Here is a 24,902-nt window from a genome sequence, read left to right on the forward strand (position 1 = left end):
CTAAAATTTGATTTGAAGCATCGCACTATGAAGGGGCATATTTGGATGTATTTTTTTGGGGGGGGAAATGCGCGTGGCTCAGCCGCCTACTAAGTTTTTGGTACATATCTCGTAAAAACTATATCAAGGAACTTTCTAGAGTCATTTCTTTTGGGTACTAGCTTACACAGTCCAAAAATGGAGGAAATCGGATTATAACCACGCCCACCTCACATACAAAGATTATGTTGAAAACTACTAAAAATGCTTAAATTCAGTAAGGAAAACCACCAGAAACTCTAATTTTCATTATAAAGATGGAGAAGAGCTGCAATCAAAATGGTATACAAAATTTTAAATGGGCGTATTCTCTCAGATATTTTGAAGAAATTCAGAGGGAATATTTTTCTTCTAATAATATGTCTCCGTGCCTAAAATTAGCGTTTTCAAACTTTCAATGGACTTTAAATTGCAGGAGTATAAAATGTTCCGTGTCACCCGAACTTAACCCTTCCTTACTTGTTACTATGATAGTTCGTAATGTCTAGTGTTCTCATAACATAAATATCGGAAAGATCTAGTAATAATCCATAATATTGTTCATAAAATTAGCTCAGTTAAGCTGTGATATTAGACCTGTGGATGTTCTAAGTTTTCAGGATCTCATCTAAGAACCTTCAGGATTGGTTAGCTAAACTGTATAGTAGTAATAGTAGTGTATTTCATACAAACAATCCAAGTTAAAAAGCTGTAAATTTGGTGTAGTTTTCAAAACAACGAGCTTGACTTCCCAAGCCCAGAAGTGAGATCTTCATAGTATTTTTGAAAATATCTGTATCTATTAGCCAAGTCTTAAAGAGTAGCGAATGGAACAAACAAGTTGGATAAATACTATAAATTGATACCGTTAATTCGAGGTTAAATATATCCCCATGCTCTTTTATATTAAAATAAACTGTACGACTTTATTGTTGCTTTCACATATAAATTTTTAGACAAGCAAGCAGACCTCAAACATACCGAACAAATGAGTAGAGACTCTTGAAGACAGCTAATATATTTAAATTCAAAATGCATAAAATACATTTAACACTTTCTTCGCAACATTTCAGTGCTTTTTTGCAACAACAGCAAATAACAACAAATCAATTGCAATCAACCGTAATCAATGCAAATACGTTTGTCATACATTTTATATAATGGCGTACGTCAATTAGACCGATGGGCGCCAATGCATGGCAATGCGAGAAAATGCAAAAACAAAGACGCAAATATGAAAATGGAACTGCATAAAATATCAGCGAAAAGTAACAGCACACAAACAGCGTTGATTGTCAATTTTAATTAAGATGCAGCGGTAAATTACAACAAGTTGCAATCTTACTTGAAATGGGAAACAAAAAATGCAACAGTGCGTCACAGAAACAACACATTGGAGCTGCTACAACAGTGTCTTCGCATATTTACATATGTACATACATACATTTCTATGTATTTCATGTAGCTTTCGCACTCATTTGCGGCAACATTGCATTTGTGTCAAATATTTGTAATGTCAGCTGTAATGAATGACAGCTTCTTGCGCTGACTTGCGTTCGACAACATTTATTTCAATAATTTTTAATTTTTTGAGGTTAGTTTTCAGCGTTTTATAAATATTAATGCGTTCACATATTTTTCAAAATTAATTATTCATTTTTTATTTTTGTTGTGAATCAATGGTATTCACGTAACACACATGTTGCACAGTAGCTAACTACATTGGCAACAACAATTAACTGCAGTAGCAACAATATTACAACGGCTGTCGAGACCAATTAAAAGCGGCATTGTCAACTGCTTGAGCAGCAAATAATTCACGCTGGTAGCGGAAGAGAGACTATAAAACAATGCACAGGTGCATTTAGTATGCTTATATGTATTATGCACGTGTGCATTCGAGTTTATGTTGCAAGTTTGTGATTTTGCAAAACATTTTCTATGCAAATGTGCAAAAGCAATATTCAGACATCCACTGTGTGGAATTTTTCCGCTGTCTAAAGTTAGAAAAGTCGTATTTTGGTGTGAAATTCCTTTCAAAAATTTCGTCTCGAAGTTACTCATACGACGTGTACATGTGTGTAAGCAATTTATAATTTCAGAACACTATACGACAAAATCGATTTTTTTCTGGGTATTGGACCAAACTAATTTTTTTCCGGGAAATTGAGCCATCAGTAAAAAAATTGTATTCTCTGATTTCGAAGTTATCCTCGAAAATCGAAATATTCGGATTCAAAGTTCGAAAATATTTTTTTTAAGAAATTATTATTAATTACAGATATAATTACTAAAAAATCCAAAATATTGAATAAATCTACATATTCTTCTTAATTCAATGGTGTACCAAGCTTATATTGCAGATGCTATAAGGTGTTTAGTATGTTTCGATAAATGATTTTTTATTTTTTTCGAAGATCAAGAAGCTTGACGAAAAAATTGTATACACCATTGAAGTAACAAGAAATTTTATTTTTAATCAATATTTTAGATTTTTTAGTAGTATAGCTACTCCTGTAATTAATAATAATTTTTTTAAAAAGTGATATTTCGAACTTCGAATCCCAATATTTCGATTTTGGAGGCTAACTTCGATTTTCAATCTCTCGGAAAAACTCAGTTTGGTCCAATACGCAGGAAAAAAATTGATTTTGCCGTATAGTGTAATAAATCAACCCTTGATAAGTTTGAATGTCGAGTAGAGGTGATTCCCACATTGATCTGTGGGATCAATATACATTGTTATTAATTGAACGAAACGGTTAGACTGGAGCGCACTCGGGAGTCTTGCCTGTCACGTGACTGTTAATAAATATAGCCTAGATGCTGATTAAAATGTCCCTGCGATACAATAACAATATAATAATTCCTTTCTTGGAATTAACAGCTCAAAATATCAGGCCCGAAATCATTTGTTCGTATTTTGAACTGTGTAGGCAATCCACTGACGGCAAAAAAAATATTTTCCTATGGACCAAAATATCATGCTATGATTTATAAACAAAATCATGTTTTTCGTGGTAAAGGCTCAGAAAGCTGTAATTGAAAATTGGTGGCTGTAAATAGACGCCCATTACTGGGAGAACTTATTTTAAGAATGAAAAAATTTCGCATTTGGTCAGAGTAATTGAAGTTGTTTTGAAAATTCGAGGTATAAGTTTCGGATAGATCGGTTTCATAACTCAACAAATTAGAGGGACTTATACGTTGTGCTAAGGAAACTATTTTTTTAGTAAAAAAATAAAGGAAATAACTGTAAAGAATTGTTAGAAAATAAAATATATCGGTTTTTGGGCATAAAAGTTCAAATTTACTCACCTTTATGCTTTTTTTTATCGACATTTTTGGAAGCCTACAATGCGCCAACTATATTTAGCAGTTGTTCTGTACTCACTTCACTGCACATCACAGTCCAATAACAAGGTTAAACAAACAGTTAAATTTAAGTAAGACCAGCATTTTTCTTATTTTTGTATTTTAATTCACAAAAACCAAAAACAAAAATTTTTCAAATACTATTTCTTTACCTCATGGCATTAACGCCATTAGTTATACTACGTAGCACATTAAATTTTTCCAATCACTGTTTATTTTGGAATTAATTTTACCACAAGTTCAACGCAAGTTTTTACACCGCCACATAACTCAATTGCATAGCTGACATTTACAATAAATTAATTTGATGATTTGATGTGCGTATGTAACGGAGGTTGAGTTGTAAGCTCATTACCATAAAAATGGCTGACGATCAGCCGTTCAACGTAACCACAAAGGAAAAAACCAACAGATTAGTTGTCTTGTTCTAGGCGGTAATTAAATGTAAATAATTGTAAGTAATGCTGTGTTGTTAAGTGATGGACCATAAGATATGTATATACGCATTACATATAGCAGAGGAGCTTTACATACAAGTGGCAAACGATATTTTAGCAGTTTGAAAAAGTCGAAAAGCGCGTGCAGACTCATCTGTTTAGTTTTACTCACACAATTATGTAATAAACAAAAAAATTTGCTTCTCAACTTGCTAAAGCTTCATACGCGGCGTTGAACTCGCACGTTTCGTGGCAGCTGAGCATTTTCTTCGTTTGATGCGAATAATTTTGCGTAGCGAAAATATTATGGAAATTCAATTTTTTTTTTGTTTTTTTTTTTTTTTTGTGATGAAGTGGAAATAGTTTTCATGCTTACAGTTTAATCGCCGTGTTTGTGGCACACGTGCAGCGGTAATTATTTACGCAAATTAAATTGTTGTCGATCTAAACAAATTCTTTGAATATTAAAGTTTAGTTAGTTTTTTATTTTCACAGACAGCAAACGATTTTATGCTTAAAACGTGTATTTGTTTTTGTAATTACATTTGTACCTACGTGTATGTATGTATTTGTAGCTGAAATATCGCATTTAACAGTTTCTAAAAAATATTCTTGTTTAATTTTCTTTTTCATAATAATATATCGTGGTTCAACAGTTGATTAAACTTTAGTCTTATTAAAGTGATCGAGGTCAATTTTAAAAATTTTCGAAAAAAGTAATTTTAAGCAAAAATAGTACCGTGAGAGGATTAGCACTTAAAGATCTGTAGACTACCCATATGAATAATTTATAAAACAAATTGCAAATTTATTATATTTTGCATAGTTAGTTATAACTATTTCTAGATAAGAATCTGGTCCTAAAATTTAGAAATAGTTATACAAAGTTAAGCTCATTATATAGAATAGTGTTTGAGGACTGTAGTTTTTAAGATGGAATCATCTAAACATTTCCTTCTTCATTGTCCAGCTTTTGCCAGACTGAGGTTGAAACACCTCGGAAGGCCCTTTTTCGGCGATCCTAGCGAATTGGCTAGAATCGATATTAGCCGTCTTAAGAAATTTGTAACGGATTCCAAGCGTTTTGCTGAATCTCAAAGGTCTTTGACCCACAGGGAGTTTATGGCTACCACAATGGACAGCGCCAGGATGTCTAAGTGAGATCTTTTGTTTTTGCAGAGATCTGCCTACAAACCTAACCTAACCTAACTATAGTTTTTACAACCGTTCTAACACACCAATCGGCTAACTAATACACCATGGTTGGGTTAACAGAGACTGATGGGGTTTGGTGACAGAATCGAGAGTAATGAAATCGATCTAATAAGCTGTAGGAAATCTTTTTTAGCTGTAAAAGTCTACTTATTCTATTGCTGTTGTAAAAAGTTTTAAAGAATGCAGTCGAGTAGACTGTTTCTTAACTGAATATGAGTCCAGATTCATTCCAGTTGAATGAACCCGCCTGTTATGACAAAACCTTTCATTGAAACTAGCAGAGCTAATTTTAATTTTTAGATGAAACTCCTTTTGAATATAGATGGTTTTAATGGTCGTTTTAAGAAAGCGTTTCAGAGGCTGAAAACCAGGGTATTTTTAAAAGTTTTCTTAAATACTATATACATTAATTTTCCAATAGAGGTCTCTAGTGTCAACACTGGTCGATTAAATCGATTTTTTTATATCGATCTTGGACATTTATGTCAGCATTAACCCAACAAAATATTTGTTGAGATCTGTTTGCATTACATTCTCGACATTTGTGGGAAATTTTGCTTTTCTTTTTTAATTCCAAGAAAAGAGCGGCTGAGGCTTTCGGATACGTACGGTGAGGCTGTCCTAAGTGAAAAAAAACTTTAAATTTACAAAAAACGGCGGAAGCAAAGTTGTAGACCTAATAGTATTTTGTGAAATTATTATTTTTTATTCCGAAAACTTAGCCGTTGCTACGTCACCTCAAAAAAAAAAATGGTTGATTAATGGTTGATCTTAAATCAATAAACCAAAAATATTTTAATGGAAAATGGATAAATCTAGTTTATGAAGGAAGGAAAATAGAAAATATTAAAATTTGTTTTTTTTTTTTTTTTTTTATCAAAAAAACTCTATTTTTTAATCGAATCTCGGCATATATTGACTAGAAAAAAATAGTTATAATAAAAATCAAAAAAAATCCTTCGTTCATTAACTGGATTATGTTATTCAAAAGATGTGTGCAAAATTTGAACAAAATCGCTTTATAACTTTTTGAGATATCGTGTCCACCCACTTGAAAAATTTAGTTTTGAGATAAACGCGTTTAAAGTTTTTCTTGTAACTGACGTGGCCTGATGGGTGGAACTTCCAAAGGATATATCTTATAGAATATTACTCGGATTGATGTGATATTTTTAGACAATTTTTTTAACATTTTGTACTATTCAGTAAGACAAAAAAAATGTAAAAATTTTAAAATTTTGAAACCCACCTCACCCCTTAAGCTTTATTGTAAAGTTGCAACCGTTCTAATTAGTCTGTTTTTAGAGGTGAAGTTGAATATATTGCGATTGTTGTTCGCATTATTGGAAGTAAAGACATCTTCACGCCTTATAATACCGCATTAGAATTAAATTTTTAGAATTATTTTTGAAAATTTTCTTACAGGGAAATGAAAATTATTTGTTTTTGTATTTTTCTGATTGTAACTGAAATGAAGGACTCTTAAACAGTTTACAAGCCGCTGTACTTTGCAACATTTTTTAAATTTTTCGGTATACCCAAAATACCGTTATTATTTTGGAGACCTTCATGGAAGGTGTAGTAGCTTAGAAGACTGCAACTGAATGGGTCTTTCACACCTTAAAAGGGTTTGAACACTTGCATCTTAATATCATTAGCTCACTAAGAACAATTTATGATTTTTTTAATGATTGATAATCCTGTAAGCCAAGAAAGAACACATTAACCTAAAAACCATACCTACCCATACTAAATGACGTCAGAGTGTAAAATGAGCTAATTTATGTGTGTGTAAATTTACACTTGGCTGCCAATAACTGCAGAAATATTATAACGTTTATTAGCGCCGCCAGCGTGAATTATGTAAATATGAAACACACTAATTGGCACATACAAACACACGCCGGCATACTAAAACACTGCTAGGTACCGTAGGTTGTGTGTACGTGTGTGTGTGTTTGGTGTTGTTGCTCCAACTACTGCTGCTCAAAAGTAGTTCAATGTCAGTGCAATGCATGACGCGGCGGCACCGTAGCGGCTGGCAACCGAATTGTGTGTCAGTCGCCATGACTTCATCCACATGTACATATATATGTATATATCTAAGTTGGAAAATCACGCTAATAACAATTTCTGTCGCTTTTCACAAACACAAACACACACATGAAAGCCACATGAAAATTGAATGAATTTTTTATGTTTCGTTGTTATTTCTAGCGCTTTCTTGTTGTTTGTGCATTTTCTTCACTTCATTCTGACTAAACAACAATGTTGCTGTTGTTGCTCAATTTTGTGAATGTCGCACTCACTTTTAAGGATCATGCGAACAAATTTTCACCTTCACCTCAGTCAGTGCTTTGTTGTTTTTATAGCCATTTGAAGACTCATTGAGCAGCAATGAGTTATTGTGTGTGCTTTTACACACACAATTCCTTCACGCTCATTAATTACAGAGAGTGCAAAAAAGTTGAATGAAATAAAAAATTGCGAGTGTAATCAACACCATTTTGTTGTGGGTGAGCTGCCGTAAAATTGTTGTAATTTGCTTTGGAAATCACAGCATTGTGTTGTTGTTGTTGTTGTGAAAAAATGCACTAGTCACTAGTCTCGGAACAATGTTGAAATTTTAATTCAATTACAGTGCTTTGTTGCGTGCAGCGCCCAGCTACCGATTACCGATTATCTTGTATGTGTGTATATATGTATATGTATGTACATATGTATGTATTATGTAATTGCGTGCTTGTGGTGTTTTGTCGGCGGGTTGGCGTATCAATTTCAGTTTTGAGCCGATAAACTGTGTAATTACTTGCTTTTAAATACTCAAACCGAATGTGGGCTTGCGGTTTTTTCATAAACATTTCATACGAAACACCCTGCAGTAAGCATTGATTTGCACATAATTACATTTGGTTTGTTAGAATTACTTTTGGGTGGCAGAAAGCATTTTAAACTAAACATTGGAAATAATGGGTCCATTTCGGTTACGTGGTCCTCATTGTCACTAGGAACGAGTTTACTCATTTTCACCACCAAGGTACACTTTATATCCAATATTATATGCTCACTTATTTTTGCTAAGATATATCGCATATTAATCGATATATAAAGCCCGTCGTATTTATTATGAATATGGAATCTATGAAAAGGTATGACCCGATTTCAACAATTTTTGGTACAGAGACAAACTATTATAAGAAAAAGATTCTCTCTGAATTACATTAAATCAGTATTTCGTAATGTATATAACGGGTGATTTTTTTGAGGTTAGGATTTTCATGCATTAGTATTTGACAGATCACGTGGGATTTCAGACATGGTGTCAAAGAGAAAGATGCTCAGTATGCTTTGACATTTCATCATGAATAGACTTACTAACGAGCTAACGTCGAATTTTCAGTGAATGGGCCCTAGAAAAGTTGGCAGAAAATCCGCTTTTTTATCGACAAATTTTGTTCAGCGATGAGGCTCATTTCTGGTTGAATGGCTACGTAAATAAGCAAAATTGCCGCATTTGGGGTGAAGAGCAACCAGAAGCCGTTCAAGAACTGCCCATGCATCCCGAAAAATGCACTGTTTGGTGTGGTTTGTACGCTGGTGGAATCATTGGACCGTATTTTTTCAAAGATGCTGTTGGACGCAACGTTACGGTGAATGGCGATCGCTATCGTTCGATGCTAACAAACTTTTTGTTGCCAAAAATGGAAGAACTGAACTTGGTTGACATGTGGTTTCAACAAGATGGCGCTACATGCCACACAGCTCGCGATTCTATGGCCATTTTGAGGGAAAACTTCGGAGAACAATTCATCTCAAGAAATGGACCCGTAAGTTGGCCACCAAGATCATGCGATTTAACGCCTTTAGACTATTTTTTGTGGGGCTACGTCAAGTCTAAAGTCTACAGAAATAAGCCAGCAACTATTCCAGCTTTGGAAGACAACATTTCCGAAGAAATTCGGGCTATTCCGGCCGAAATGCTCGAAAAAGTTGCCCAAAATTGGACTTTCCGAATGGACCACCTAAGACGCAGCCGCGGTCAACATTTAAATGAAATTATCTTCAAAAAGTAAATGTCATGAACCAATCTAACGTTTCAAATAAAGAACCGATGAGATTTTGCAAATTTTATGCGTTTTTTTTTTTAAAAAGTTATCAAGCTCTTAAAAAATCACCCTTTATGTACATATTATAAAGTGAACGAATCAGATGAAAAAAATTGGTTTATATGGGAAGTAGGCGTGCTTCTGAACCGATTTCGCCCATTTTCCACACGTGTCATCAGGGTGTCAAGAAAATATTATATACCGAATTTCATTGAAATTGGTCGAGTATTTCCTGAGATATTGTTTTTGACCCATAAGTGGGCGACGCCACGCCTATTTTCCATTTTGTAAAAAGATCTGAGTGCAGCTTCTCTCTGCCATTTCTTCTGTAAAATTTAGTGTTTCTGACGTTTTTAGTTAGTGAGTTAACTAACTTTTAGTAATTTTCAACCTAACCTTGAAGGTGCATATTTGGATGCAAGTTTTTTGGCGAAAGTGGGTGTGGTCCCGCCCTTAATAAGTTTTTTGTACATATTTCTTAAACTACCAAATCTATATCAACTTTAAAGTTGTTTCCTTTAGGTATTTCCTACCCCCTATACAAAGTTTATGTCGAAAACTATTAAAAATTATTTAATTTAGTAAGGAAAAACACCAGAAACCTTAAATTCCATGGCAAGGATGGCACAGAAGGAGTCCTTTCAAATTTGTTCATAAAATTTGATATGGGTGTGGCTCCTCCCACTTAAGGGTCAGAAATCATATCTCCGAAACTGCTCGACCAATTTCAACGAAATTCGGTTCTAATCATTTCTTTGGCATCCCAATTCTGTAGTTTGAAAATGGGCGAAGTCGATTCACAACCACACCTACTTCTCTTATACCACAATTTTGAAGTCCACTGATTCGTTCAATTTACAAAATATAAGTTAAGCACCAGTGAAGATAACGGAATAAAACTTTGTACAAATGCTTTATTGCAAGTGTGATATAGCCCGTATAAAAATTACTGAAATCGGACCATGCATTTTCAAGGCCCCAGTTACCGAACATGAGGATCTCAGTGCCTGTGACCTATTTTTTACCGAAGATATACTTAAATCTCTCAGATTTTATAAAGACATTGAAAGTAGATCTGTTTATTTTTCTACTAATGTGCCTCTGTGTCGAAATTGGGCAAAATCGCGTATTTTTAAACTTCCGGAGGACTTTATCGCATGTATCGGTTAATATGTGAGATATCTTAGTAAAATGAAGTAAGCGTATAGTCTTGGATACAATATAGCTGGGTGGCAAAAAAGTTGAAATCGGTTCAGGAATTACCCCAGTTTCCTTAAACTATATAGAATGATTTTCTTTATTCTAGTGGTCTTTATGCCGTATATGTGGGTCGAAATGTATTTTATCTTAATGAAATTACATATATAAATTGCGAGAGTATATAATGTTCGGTTACATCCGAACTTAGCCCTTCCTTACTTATTTTATAAAATATACTTAGCTTTGGGAATTTCCATAGCAAAAGCATACAATGAAAACTAAAAAATTAAAAATTCTAAAATTTCCGATCATGGACTTAAAATAAAACAAAAAAAAAATATATTATAAAAAAATAACGATTTTCAAAAATGAGAACAGTATTTCGACTGCATCACACAGTCATAAGAATGATGTACTGAATTTAACCATTCGTTGTGGATTCAGTACAGTCTTCTCTCAGCATAGAAATGATGACCATCAGATTTCATAGATTATTCGCCTTGGATCTTCAAGAGAATCCCACAGATTAATTAAGAGCCTATTTGAAATCGATTTATCGTCTAAAATTTATCCGAATCAACATCAAAGAAAATTATTCAAGGAATTTGAGGCTTCGGAATAAATCCACCAAACCCAGAGTCTTTTGAAAATTCAAAACATCAACCAAGGGTCTGGATTGGCCTTTTGATGAACTCGAAATATCAAAAAAATATTTTCGGTCCACCTTTTATTTCTTCAGTACGTCAGCATCCACTGTTGGCATTCACGGATCTCTTCGCACCATTAAGGCAACCCAAATGCAGAGATGTGCATTACATCGCACTAATGATGATATCACAATGGATTGCATAAAAAATATACACATGCACATACGTATGTATGTATGTAACCATAGGCGCCAACAAAATTTTCACCACTTTCTTCACAATTTTCAGCGCTTCTTTAAATTTAATTTTCAACCAAAAATGCAATTAACATTTTTTTGCATTACGTAAAAGCGCCGTTCATTGTACAATAGTTTTTGTAAATTATTTCACTATTTCTTCAACGCTTGAAATACATATCTCAGCTAAATTTAAATTTTCGTGAGAAAAATAAACAAAAATATTAAAAAACTCGTCGGCAACATTTGTGCATAAATGACGTCAACCGGTTGGTATGAGAGCCAAGAGAAGCAAAAGCAACAACAACAAAAAAGCGCAGAAAATAAATCGCATGCAACATCAGCATACTGGTGTACAACAGGTGGTTACCCCCCGGCTGCCGATATGCTTTGTAAACAAACCGCTGAAGTGTTTATGTGGTAGCATAGCAACAAATTGCTGGCAACATTGGCCAATATGCAGGCGCATGAAAATATAACGCTTGTGAAATCAATTTGCTTTTTTTGTTTTGTTGTTGTAATTCAGTAAATGCGCAACGAATTGTCTAACGGCCATATGCCACCGGCTATCAGGCGTGCAGAATGTGCAGAATGCCGATTAGACGGCGAATGCATGTGATTTGCATATGAATAGAAGGCGTTAGATGGATTATGGTGGTCGCTGTGACGAGCATTAAAACAATTTATAAATATTAAATGAATGGCTATTACTTGTAGGCTATTACTTTACAAAGCACAGTGTGTTGAATAAGGGTATGTATGTGATTGGCGTTGCAACCGTTTAGCCGGTTATAGCCGAATCGACGATAGTGCGCCACCTGTCTCTCTCCTTTGCAGTTCGGCGCCAGTTGGAGATCCCAAGTGTAACCAGGTCGCTCTCCACCTGGTCCCTCCAACGGAGTGGAGGCCTTCCCCTTCCTCGGCTTCCTCCGGCGGGTACTGCATCGAACACTTTCAGGGCTGGAGTGTTTTCGTCCATTCGGACAACATGACCTAGCCAGCGTAGCCGCTGTCTTTTTATTCGCTGAACTATGTCAATGTCGTCGTATAACTCGTACAGCTCATCGTTCCATCGTCTGCGGTATTCGCCGTTGCCAATGTTCTGAGGACCATAAATCTTGCGCAAAATTTTCCTCTCGAAAACTCCTAGTGTCGTCTCATCTGATGTTGACATCGTCCAAGCTTCTGCACCGTAAAGCAGGACGGGAATGATAAGTGACTTGTAGAGCTTGATTTTGGTTCGTCGAGAGAGGACTTTACTGTTCAATTGCCTACTCAGTCCAAAGTAGCACCTGTTGGCAAGAGTTATTCTGCGCTGGATTTCGAGGCTGACATTGTTCGTGTTGTTGATGCTGGTTCCCAGGTATACGAAATTATCTACGACCTCGAAGTTATGACTGTCAACAGTGACGTGGGAGCCAAGACGCGAATGCGCCGACTGTTTGTTTGATGACAGGAGATATTTCGTCTTGTCCTCATTCACCTCCAGACCCATTCGCTTCGCCTCCTTATCCATGCGGGAAAAAGCAGAACAAACGGCGCGGTTGTTGCTTCCGATGATATCAATATCATCGGCGTACGCCAGAAGCTGTACACTCTTGTAGAAGATTGTAGGGTAAGGATGGAAAAAAATAAAATAAAATTTATTTATTTATCCACAGCTGAAACACTCAGATCATCAGACTTTCAGAGTTAGTTTGAATCTGGTTGGAAGAATACTTTTGCCTTTTGATGATAAGGAAAAATACATTTTTATACTCTCGCAACAAAAATTTCTAAAGAGAGTATTATAGTTTTGTTAAATTTTGATGGTGTGTAATGTAATGTAAAAAAAAATTACATCCAGATATGCCCCTTCCTAGTGCGATCATTTTTAAACAATTTAACTTTTATAACCTTATTTATGGATTCATTATGACACTTTATAAATTTTCGGTTCCGATTTCGCCCATTTTCAATAGCGACCCTACTACGGTCACAGGAAACATGTACCAAGTTCCGTTAAGATATCTTAATTTTTACTCAAGTTATCCGTTACACGGATCATCGTGATGTCATCGTAATTTTGATATACATATGTATTTAACCCTATATCTAATTCGTTTAGTTTTATAACTTACAAACGACCGTTATGTCAGACAGACTTCAATGAAATTCGGTATATTATAACACTCTGATGACACGTGTGGAAAATTTATGGAAATCGGTTCACAACCACGACTACTTTCCATATAACTAAATTTTGAATTCCATCTGATTCCTTCACTTTATAATGTATAAAGTGGTATATAAGGAACCGATGAAGATAGCGTAATAAAACAAATACTAAATATCATCTGTGGCTTCACTTGTGAAAAAATTGTCGAAATCGGACTATAACTTTTCAAGGCCCCGACTATCGAACATGAAGTACTCAGTGGGTAATTTTTCACCGAAAATATCGGTAAATCTCTCAGTTATTTTAATGTAATTCAGAGGAACTTTATTCTTCTTATAGTGTGTCTCTGTTCCAAAAATTATTAAAATTGGTCATTTGTCATAACTTCCTAGTTTCCATAAGCCTAATTATAGGTTTTTCAAAAATGTATTCCTTTATTCCTCATATCAAAATCAAATGAGCGTATAGTCTTGGATATAGTGTACCTTGGTGGTGAAAAATAGTGAAATCGTTTCAGGAATTACCTCTGCCGAATATACGGGCCAAATTGTGAGTTACCTTAATAAAACTATATCAATAAATTGCGAGAGCGTAAAACTTTCAGTTGTCGCCGAACTTAGTCTTTCCTTACTTATTAGTAAATTCTTCTTAGAAATTACAGAAAAAATTACTGTTCCACGAGTCTGAATTTAATCCACATAATTTGTAGTCAGACCTTACCTTCAAAAGACACGATCATAAATTTCGGGTATAATAAAGCTTTGGTTAAAATGCAAAATTAATGAAGAATTTGTTTTATTTTCAAGGGAATGATCTCTGAACACAAATAACCGTACTAGTGGTTTCGAAAAGTTGAAAGATCACTCACTATATCATCCCCGATTGGAATTATGTTTTTTAATAATTAAAATATAAATTTATCAAATATCTCTTTATCATTGGATCATTATGTTTGCACTTAGACTACAAAATGGAGTGATTTTCAGCCGACTCGAGAGACGTTGTCTTTCTTACTAAGAAGAGGTTTCAAAAAACTAGATTTTTTTAGAAGATAAAATGATAGGTTACCAAGTTAGATACATAACTTTGCTAAAAAGCCTGGGTCTGAAAACTGAACTGGTTTTGTTTACATAGAGAATTTTGGTCCTTAATCGCCCTTCCACTTTAAGCGGAATGAACTTTTTGATAAAAGTGAAAATCGTAGATCGCTTTCAAAAACTCAATATTTGAGTTTCGAAATAAATATTTGAAAATGCTATAGAGGCAGAATAAACTAAAAAAAAGTTTAATTCAAAAAAAGTTTTAAAGAACTAATGCTCATATTATATATATTTAGCCATAATCTTTTAAAAGTTTTTCAATAGTCAATTTTCTTTTATTTAATGATTAATTATTCAACATAATCCACAAAATTTAAAAAAAATTCTGATTCTAGATTTTATGCTATATGTAATTTCTATAACATTTTTAGTAAAGTTCAAGTTATTCAAACATTTTTTTAATTAAAAAAATGGAAAAATCAACATTTCTGCATAATGTTGTATTTGCAAATTCAAACGTAATTTATGAGCACACGTCGGTTTAAATGGCGTTAGATGTTTTTTTAAATTGAAATTGCTGACAAACATTTGCCTACCAACATTCGTAATTTACTGCAACATGCGATTTTTTGTTGTTGCCCACATTTAAGCGCACAACCACACTAAATTGTGCAAATATTTAATTAGTAAACGCTTGACTTGACATTGGTGATATGCTTATTGACGTTTTTATTGACACTAGGCGCCAGCTTGGACGTGGCAACCAGTTAGCTGCATAAGTGCGTCTAAATATACTCTGTCAAAATTAAACCCGGTGGAAAGTGACTTGCACTGAAGAGGGAAGAAGTTAAGTTAAGTTAGATTTTGGTGTGATAAATGAAGCATATTTGTAGGATGGGTACATATTGATGTGATAGTTCTAACTTTTAGTTTTCAAAAAGTATCGATAAGCAAAATTTTGATAAAAAAATGTGGTGTTGAGATTGAAAAAAAAAATTAAATAAATATTATTTTCATATTATTTTATAAATATTTATAAAATATATTTCTTTTTACTAAATATAATAATTATATTTTTTCTCTTTCCTTCTCATTCCAGGTAATATTTTAACCGAATTTAGGCGCATTTACTTACGAATAAACTAAGTATGGAATATTTTATTTAAAATCACCTGAGATCACAACGGATGAGGTGTGACATACATATATATATATGTACGTATGTATATAAATACAAGTACTTTGACAGTTATAAATGAGGTTCATTAAACGTAACAGAGACAAGCTCAACTTTGGAGTTAGAACCGCATCAGATCTGTATCTTAAGGTGTCAGAATATATTTAACTAAATTACTGACTTATTGAAGTGCGCCGTAAATGAGGTTAAGTGCTTTCTGTTGTCTGTCAATATTATATTTTTCAAGTTAAATAAATATATTTTTTTTTTGTTAGTCAGTATTATATTTTTAGAAGTGAGGGTTGCTTAGACACTTGCAGTTCACATTTTTTAATAGAATAAATTTCCGAATTCACACGAAAACCGTGCTAAAACGCTTGCGCAACTCAATAATGCCAAGTTTAATAACTGTATAGAAATCGGCAATGCTCTTGGCCACAAATCGCAAATCACGCAGATTGCAATAATTTTCTAATTAAGCAGAAAATGCGCACGCGGCGCTCAAAGCGAAATTCAGACATAGCAAATGCATTAGAAATATATGAAAATATATACCTTCACTAATACATATATGTATGTATATATGTAACCATTTGCTCTACCGCTTAGCGTTCGGCACTATCTCATAGCGCAAATCACTCAGTACAGCGCATTCTACTTATCTGCGCGGATAATTTGCATACGCAAATTTATTAAAACGCGCCGACTTCAGCATTCGCGCTTTGCTTCATTTATTCGGCGAATTAATGCAGCGTTTCATGCGCGTTCAGCAATATCTTGTAGTTGTGATCTGTGAATTGTGCCCCACGCGCATGACAGACGACAAGCGACCAAGTGTTATTGACCACCGCCCGCGTTCCAACTATGCCACCAACGACAACAACTACAACCACATTTTCTGTTCAAACTCGTAAGTCATTTATGCGCTGTGAGCTATAGTACTTTGGCTCCATCATTCATGCATTCGCAGCACATCCATCAAAGCTAACTGCTGAGCACAATATGCCTAATGCTCGTCGAAGGCATTAGATCTACACAAACAGATTTTGCATAGAAAGAGGTGTTTAACCCCGTAGGAAATTTAATTTTGTCTGTAGAAACTTAGTAAACCCTCGTTAAGGTACATATATTCTCTCTCTTGTTCTCAATTATCGGCTATCAATACTTTAGTTCCTTTTATAGATTTTCTAGAAAATTTATTCGTAACCTTTGATTAAGTTAGTTTATGTAACCATTCAGTTTTTATGATTATTAATTCTCTATTTTGGCTCTCTATACTTTAGTTCCTTTTTCACATCTAATATTTACGGAATTATAGCAATTTTTTTTTTAAATATACCATAACCTTAGTTTAAGTTACGTTTGGTCAGTACAAATACAGTCCAATTTTGATCTAGTTAGACGACTCTTGGGGTTTTCGAGAGAAAGGTTTTGCGCAAGATTTATGATCCTCTAAACGTTGCTAACGGCAAACACCGCAGACGATGGAACGATTTATACGACGATTGGATGAAAGCACTCCAGCTCTGAAAGTGTTCGATGCAGTACCGGTTGGAGGAAGCCGCGGAAGAGGACGACCTCCACTCCGTTGGAAAGACCAAGTGGAAAGTGACATGGCTTCACTTGGTGTTTCCAGGCGCGCTCTGATCGATTCGGCTATAGTCGCTAAAAGCAGTTCCTACGCCAAATATATACATATATATATACTAATAATTAGGCCTAAAGACTTACCAACTAACCAAAATTCCGTAGGATTGCTGAAAATAAAAGTATAAGTTAGATTTCTCTGAAAAAACTTTATAGAAATAACTTAAAACTATCTAGAGTCAAAATATACCTCCAGGAAACCGTTCCCAAAAAGACTTATTCCAAGGATAAAAGCTGGTTCAATCAATAATAATATCAAAATCAAAACATTTTTATCCCCTTCAACATTCAAAAAGTATCCAAAAAGTACTTAATTATTACGATAAGCGTGAGCTGTCAACAGTAAAAACTCAATAAGTCATCAAAAACAAACGCTTATAATATTGACCAAAGTTGAGCTCGAAGTCGAAGTTTTATTCGAAACATTTTCAGTTATCCAAGAAATGTAATTGTCTTTAAATAGTTGAAATCAAAAAATAAATTATTTTAGATTTATGTACTGTAAATTAGCTTCAACATTTCGATCCATTTTTCCAACAAGCTGCTTCTGCTTCCACTAACTCAACGCGGCTTCAAACATTTGCAATCTCTGATTTCATGTCAACCTGCTGGGCAAAGCGCAAATTCTGCATTCATCAGGACGTAGTTATGCGCTGCTGTTTGCTTAGAACTTCCAAGAAGTAACCAATACAAATCGCCTTCTTTTATGTATGATGAGGTATTCTATAGAATTTTCTATGTCATCTCATTTTGTTTCCGACTCTATTGTGTAGTTAATGCGCTGCTTCGGCATTTTTGGCTCGCCACTCTAGCCACTCACCAATTTAGCTTTAGGCAGGAAATATAACTACTTTGCAAAATATTTGAGGTTATTTACTGCTTTATGCCCCAAGCATTGGTAGAGATCATTGTCAGACAATTTACTCAGTGAGTGTAAGTAATTCACAAAGTCATTAAGCGATTATGAACTGAATTAGGTCAAACCGCCAAAATCATGCATAAAATCTAGTCTTAGTAACGATATACTCGTATGTATGAATCGGGAACTTATTAGACCTTGTTTCAGAGTCATATATAAAGGTTAGTCCGCTGAACATACATTTATTACTAGTGGATATATAAGCCAGTATACATATTAGTAGGCATATTCCTTATACCGTAACCTTGATGAGTGGCGAATAGAACAAACAACTGGCATAAATCACTCAGACTGGTATAAACATCGTTTATAACGTTGTTATTGTTTTCATATGTAAATTTTTGAGAAGAGCGAGCGGAGGCCACACCTAGTAAGCAGTGTAATGACGAATCGATGACGGCCATTATATGTAATTTAACGAATTAATACATTTGAATAAATTAGAACAATATTTTACTTTGATCGAAACGCCTCCGCGAAGAGAAGGGAAGTATCTAATCTTATTGGCATACATACGAATATAAATATGTAAGAATATGTCATAATAAACCGTATCCCAACAGTGGGACAGTCAAATTATGTCATCAGCTTACGATTAACGGTAGCCGAGTTCAATATGCCAATGTTTCTTGTTATTATTGCGTTTGAAAAGCCACTTGTTTTCTATCAAAAGCACTGTGACATTGGCGGTTGATTTATTTCCATATGTTGAAAAATGTCCAACTCTTTTCACGGTCAAACTGTGCGCCATTTGTCATTGCGGTAAAGAAACAAGTGTATGCTGTCATTTCGACTGTTTTTTTTTTTTTTTGTTTTTGCTTTTGTTATTGTTTTCAGAAGTCATCTATATAAATGAAAAAATATTTTTTTAGCACAATTTTATTATTTATATGTATTTTAGACAGCCACTTATGGCTTCCGCTCGCAAATATAGGTCACCCACACAGTGGTTTAAGCGTAGCCAAAACATTAATATTGTTTAGTCAGCTTCTGTGAATGAATTTGCTAATAATAAATTAATTTTCGAACAAACTCAAGTGTCCACTACTACTATGTGTAGTTGTAGTGCTTTGTGTGAGTGTTGTTGTTGTTAATTGGTTATTTGCTTTGACGCTTCAGCGACAACAGCACACATGTCACTTGCGATTCCTCTTTGTCATTGGGCGCCGAGTAATGTCAATTTAATTAGACAACAACATGACAAAAACAACAAATACAAGAAAAGGTGTGTAAACTAACACTTGTTGTAATTGTGCTCCACACTTTTTTTGCAGCGTCGTTGTTAAGCGCATGCCAACAGTCGCATTGGGGCCCATGCCACATGCCGCCAGCTACAAACGATATTCTGTAGGCAATTGGAATGCATATGGGCTTATACATATGCACATTAGGGTATGCCCTAGGATAAGCTATGTTAGGATACGTTAAGGGGTAGATCTGCATGTGCAGCGAATCTCACTTAGACAAATTCGACTGTCCATTTTAATTCGGAAAACTTCTAACGGATCACTAAGACCCTTATGGTGTGACAAAGCGTTTAAACTCTGTTATAAAGGTCTTAAGTCGGCTAATTTCGATTACAGTCACTTCGCTGGATTCGCCGATGATATGCCTATCGAGGTACTTTAACCTCAGTCTTGCGAGTGCTGGACATTGAAGGTGGAAGTGTTTGGGTGATTCCTCTTCGATTCCTCCAAACAGCTTTGTCAATTAACGTCTGACTTGATCCCTAGCCTTACCACGTGTGTGCCTATTAGACAATGACCAGTAAGCCCACAAATGATCGCGGAGAGATGAGCCTTACTAAGCAGCAGTAGCTGTAAAGACCGTTTTCGATCCACTGTGGGCCAGAAAGACCTCCCTACTGCGCAGGTTGTTCTCCAGTATTTGGCGAGCTCGCGCGTAGTCTGTGCAAATGGATCACGGACTGCCCACACGTTTCCATTTCGGCGTCAATGTTGCTAGGGTATTCTCTCTTGCAAGCTGTTCCGCTTTGCAGTTTTCAACGATTCTATGGTGACCGGGTCCAACACAAGTCGGATTATAAAGTAGTTCGAAGCTACTGATAACGATATTAGGAGTATACTGTCATCAAATCCAAGGACAGTATTACCGCTATACTAACGGGGCGAATACACACCTCTCTGAAGGATGCCGCACTTCGAAGCAGTTATCTACTGCTACCTTAATGGCAGCTACATCTGCCTGAAGGCACAATGGTCTGGCAGCCGAAAACTGGAGTTAATAGAGAGCTTCCGACAGAAAACTCTTCAAGTAGACAGGTTTAGTAAACAAATGAACCGCAGATTCACCGAGATCGGATCGTCTGACCATGAACAACTTGGAAACTTTACTCGAAGTATTGTCGTGTCTTAGACATATTCAAAATTACTCAAAGAGATTACCAGAACATTTAAATGTTACAGAGGTTAAGGAAACAACAATGGTGATAAGAAGTCCTACAATATTAAGCGAACGATTGTGGTTTCAATAAAATACAACCATTCAACACCTTCAGGGACTCATAAACCAATAAAGAATATGTTTTTTGGTCGAGCGAGGATATACGGAACTAGACAAGAAGTCTTTAAAAATGCATTATTCATGATTCATTAAAAACTAAAAAGTCATTAAGAATTCTGTTTTAGGCTTTAGCAATTTCAAAATAATCAGTTGGTGACACAGAAAAATCATATTGACGCAGAGAGGTCGAAAAATCGCTCGATCGAACTTTTCACGGATCACCCTAATACATATATATTTGCCACTTTATTGTCACTTATTACTTTTGATTAAATACGCGCAATTTAGTTTGTGGGCAGTGAAATTCGCAGAAAAAAAACCTTTTATATGTACTCCACACTCATTCACATGCCTTGACTAAAGTCGAAGGTTACTAGGCCGGCTTTTGTTATCTTTATTGTTGTTGTATTCCCTACTATACGCAACTACAACAAACGCTCCGTACAATTGGAAACAGTGGGCGTGTAGCGTCGGCTTTGTCTCCGGCGGCGTCTCCGCTTCCAGCACCGCACTTGTGTTGCTGCGCAAATGACTGTCTGTCTGTCTGTCTGTCCGCTTAAGCGAAGTTTTGTGAGATAATTTATTGTTGATTTTTGCCTTGGTATGAGTGCTGTACATATTTGCTTTGGTTAAAATGTAAATGATTTCGTGTTGATTTATGACTGAGCATATTTTTTTGAGTAATCAGCCATTTGTACAACAATTTCGGGTGGGTTAGGTCATGTTGACGCTGGCTCGCTTGAAGCGTGTAATTTTGTAAATTTGAATTGAATTCGTGATGACTAAAGGTTACTTACATACATATGTATGTGAGTAAATTTTGAGAAATTTGAACTCAGTTGCAATAAGCGTAGTGGAACAATTACACTCCCTTTGGATATGCGCTTTTAATTACTTTGTACTTTGACTTTCGAAATGTAACTTTTTGGTGTGTTTTTATGAACTACTTTCATTTTTAATTGAAAATGAACTTTCAATTATTGAGTAAGGCATGTTGGTTGCATTGATTGTATATTATTCCAATTAGTTGTAAGCAGCTATTGAAATTGGTTTAATCCCATTGTTTGATAATAATTGTTCAGAGATACCGAAAATATCAAAATCATTAATAAATACAATTGATTAAGTGAAATCAAATTTGGTTATGTTTGGTCGATTTTTTTGTCGATCTCATCAATATATTATTGCCGTTGTAGTTTTTTTTAATTTTTTAAGTTTTAAGATTTTTTGTTATCTGATGTAATTTTTTCTAACAAGTTTTGCATGTAGGGAATACAGCTAGGATTTTGACTTTCAAAATCGGTCCATCTGCGCTTTAGAATGTATGTATGTGATTGGCGTTGAACCGTTTAGCCGGTTATAGCCGAATCGATGAGAACGCCCCACTCCTCTCTTTCCTTCGCAGTTTCGCGCCAGTTGGAGATTCCAAGTGTAACCACTCCGCTCTCCACCTGGTCCCTCCAATGGAGTGGAGGCTTCCCCTTCCTTGGCTTCCTCCGGCGGGTACTGCATCGAACACTTTCAGAACTGGAGTGTTTTCGTCCATTCGGACAACATGACCTAGCCGGCGTAGCCGCTGTCTTTTTATTCGCTGAACTATGTCAATGTCGTCGTATAAGTCGTACAAGCTCATCGTTCCATCGTCTGCGGTATTCGCCGTTGCCAATGTTCTGAAGACCATAAATCTTGCGCAAAATTTTCCTCTCGAAAACTCCTAGTGTCGTCTCATCTGATGTTGACATCGTCCAAGCTTCTGCACCATAAAGCAGGACGGGAATGATAAGCGACTTGTAGAGTTTGATTTTGGAGAGGACTTTACTTTTCAATTGCCTACTCAGTCCAAAGTAGCACCTGTTGGCAAGAGTGATTCTGAGCTGGATTTTGAGACTGACATTGACATTTTACTGTCAACAGTGACGTGAGAGCCAAGACGCGAATGCGCCGACTGTTTGCTTGATGACAGGAGAATAGCAATTAAGTTTTTCAGTAACTCGATAACCATATCCTAATTGACTTGTCTTTAAACATTGCTGCCAAACATGAAGATTAACCAATCGAATAGCCCTTAAATACCTTAACGCTCTGCCGAAAACTATGAATATTGGTATTTTATATTCCATTGAAACGATATGACTCAGATATTGAACGAAGCATTAATTTAGGACAAGTGTGTTTCTATATTGGATTGATTGGTTCTCAACTTCAATATTGAATTTAACTCTTTTTTCTCAACATTTGATTGTTAGAATGTTAGTAGAAAACTGTATTTCCTAACCTTACATTAAAAGATCATCATCTCTCTATCTCAGAATTTGTTTCTTCTAACGTTAGATTGATTTTAACCACTCTCTTTCACATGGTTTCAGCAGGTCCTTTTAAATTTTTACCAATCGGGGCTTTTTTTCGCTGGCGATATTAGATCTTAGCTCGACTGAGTATAGATGTTCACCTACCGGTCTCTTTTCTAGGAATGCTCGAAAGAGTTGCTTCAAAAATACTATGGATAATACTTCTTAAAAACCGCAGTCGAGCTGCGAAAGGAGTTTAGAATTAATATTCATATTTTATGAAAAGGAAATTGAGTATAGACAGTATAGTTTTTGCACCCTACCAAAGAAATCTCAAAGTTTCATGATACGGAACATTTTTTCAAATTTTTGAAACACAGTTTTTTTTAACCATTATGTAAAAATTTCGAATAAAATCTTTCTTAATAAAATCTCTCTACTCCATGTGAAAACACATTATTACGAAGCTAATAACATTTTTTTGATTTTTTAAATACAAGTATGACAACCTCGAAACATATACCTTCAACCATATGAACGTGTTCCATATATGCTCTTTATTAGCAATAAAAATTATTTATGCTTAAACAACGCCAAAGAAGGTGTCAAAACGCTTATTGATGAATGATCAAACGTTTGCCGAAGACACTATAAATTCCAATAAAAAATGCATAAACCACAACAGCATAAGTCACCGACAGAGTTACACGGGCAATAAAAAACCGTATGTATGGCAATTAAGGAAATCGACAAATGTCATTAAAATCGTAATTTGTTTCAATAGACGAGAGTATACACGGCGGGCCAGCATAAGCATTGCACACGTTTTTAATTGGCTGAGTGTGAATTAAAAAATATAAAAAATAAATGCGCTAACAATTTTCCAACACTAATGCAAATTTAATACAAATTTAATTGCAAATACTTCCGACTGTAGTCAATGAGCATGCCAAAGTATGCGAGCGATCTTTGAAATGTTGTTGAGCAGCAAGAGCAAAAAGTAAATAGTAAATGAAAAATGCGAAAAGAAATAAGAAAATGAGCAAAAAATAACAAAATCATCAAAAGAAAATCAAAAAGTTTATAGTAAGCGTTAAAAATTAGTATAAAATCACTTAAAATTTGAAATACAAGCCACTCGACTAGCCACTGCAATGAATCAGCAAGCTCGCACGCCCACTAGAATTAGCCAAATTATGTGGAATATCGCCATAAAATACTTAGAACATTTCGAATAATTTCACTTTTCACACGAAATGTCAAAAACAAAAGCGAATTTGCACAAATGCAGTCAACAGCGACGCTGACGCCAGCGTCAACGTCCACAGCCACAATGCAGTCGCGGCAGCGTTGCTTTGAAAATTATAAACAACATCAAAATTCGAATGGGCCGCACAAGTCTCCCTCAATGTCACTGCTAAATCAACAAAATAAGCATTTAGAAATTTTATTTGGCAAGCGACCAAGTGCAATACTCATAAATAGCGCCGGGCGGAAAGCAGAAAAACAAAAAAAAGAAACAAAAACATTTATAGTACGAACTGAGTATGTGGGTGGGTGGCAGCAACTACAAAGTGTGCGACAGTTGTTTGGTGGTCAGTCTGTTACTTAGTCAATCAGTCAGCCGGCTAAGTGGTCGCGCAAATAAGCTAAAAGAAGAAAAATCTTAGTGCTAAAATTAGCGCATTTGTAACTTAATAATGATGACTCAATGAACAAATGACATTGCCACAGTAGCTGCGCGCTGACCCACGCGCTGAAAGTGACAGTTGACAGTTGACAGCGCGAAAATGTCATTACGGTTAATTCGTTGGCGGTATGCATAAAGGCATATCCGAATTTATGTGCAACAGCAGGTTAATCATGGCATTTAGCAGCGCACAGTGTGTTGGTGCATAGCAAAAATGCCATTAAAA

At 35.2% G+C, this 24,902-nt stretch overlaps 1 protein-coding gene and 1 long non-coding RNA gene across 6 annotated transcripts in view; one reads left to right on the forward strand and one right to left on the reverse strand.

Annotated features, from left to right (window-relative positions):
* The window catches only part of LOC105214560 (aminopeptidase N), a 134,840-nt gene that overhangs the window by 60,516 nt on the left and 49,422 nt on the right, over positions 1–24,902 (forward strand). The gene's annotated exons all lie outside the window — the stretch shown is intronic.
* LOC128919830 (uncharacterized) overlaps positions 16,678–24,902 on the reverse strand; it is a 33,325-nt gene continuing 25,100 nt past the window's right edge. The window contains exon 3 of the long non-coding RNA XR_008469964.1: positions 16,678–17,366. This is a non-coding gene — a long non-coding RNA (uncharacterized LOC128919830). The remainder of the gene's footprint in view (positions 17,367–24,902) is intronic.

This window comes from Zeugodacus cucurbitae, chromosome 2 (genome assembly GCF_028554725.1).
Source record: "Zeugodacus cucurbitae isolate PBARC_wt_2022May chromosome 2, idZeuCucr1.2, whole genome shotgun sequence".
In the NCBI taxonomy this organism is placed as follows: Eukaryota; Metazoa; Arthropoda; class Insecta; order Diptera; family Tephritidae; genus Zeugodacus; species Zeugodacus cucurbitae.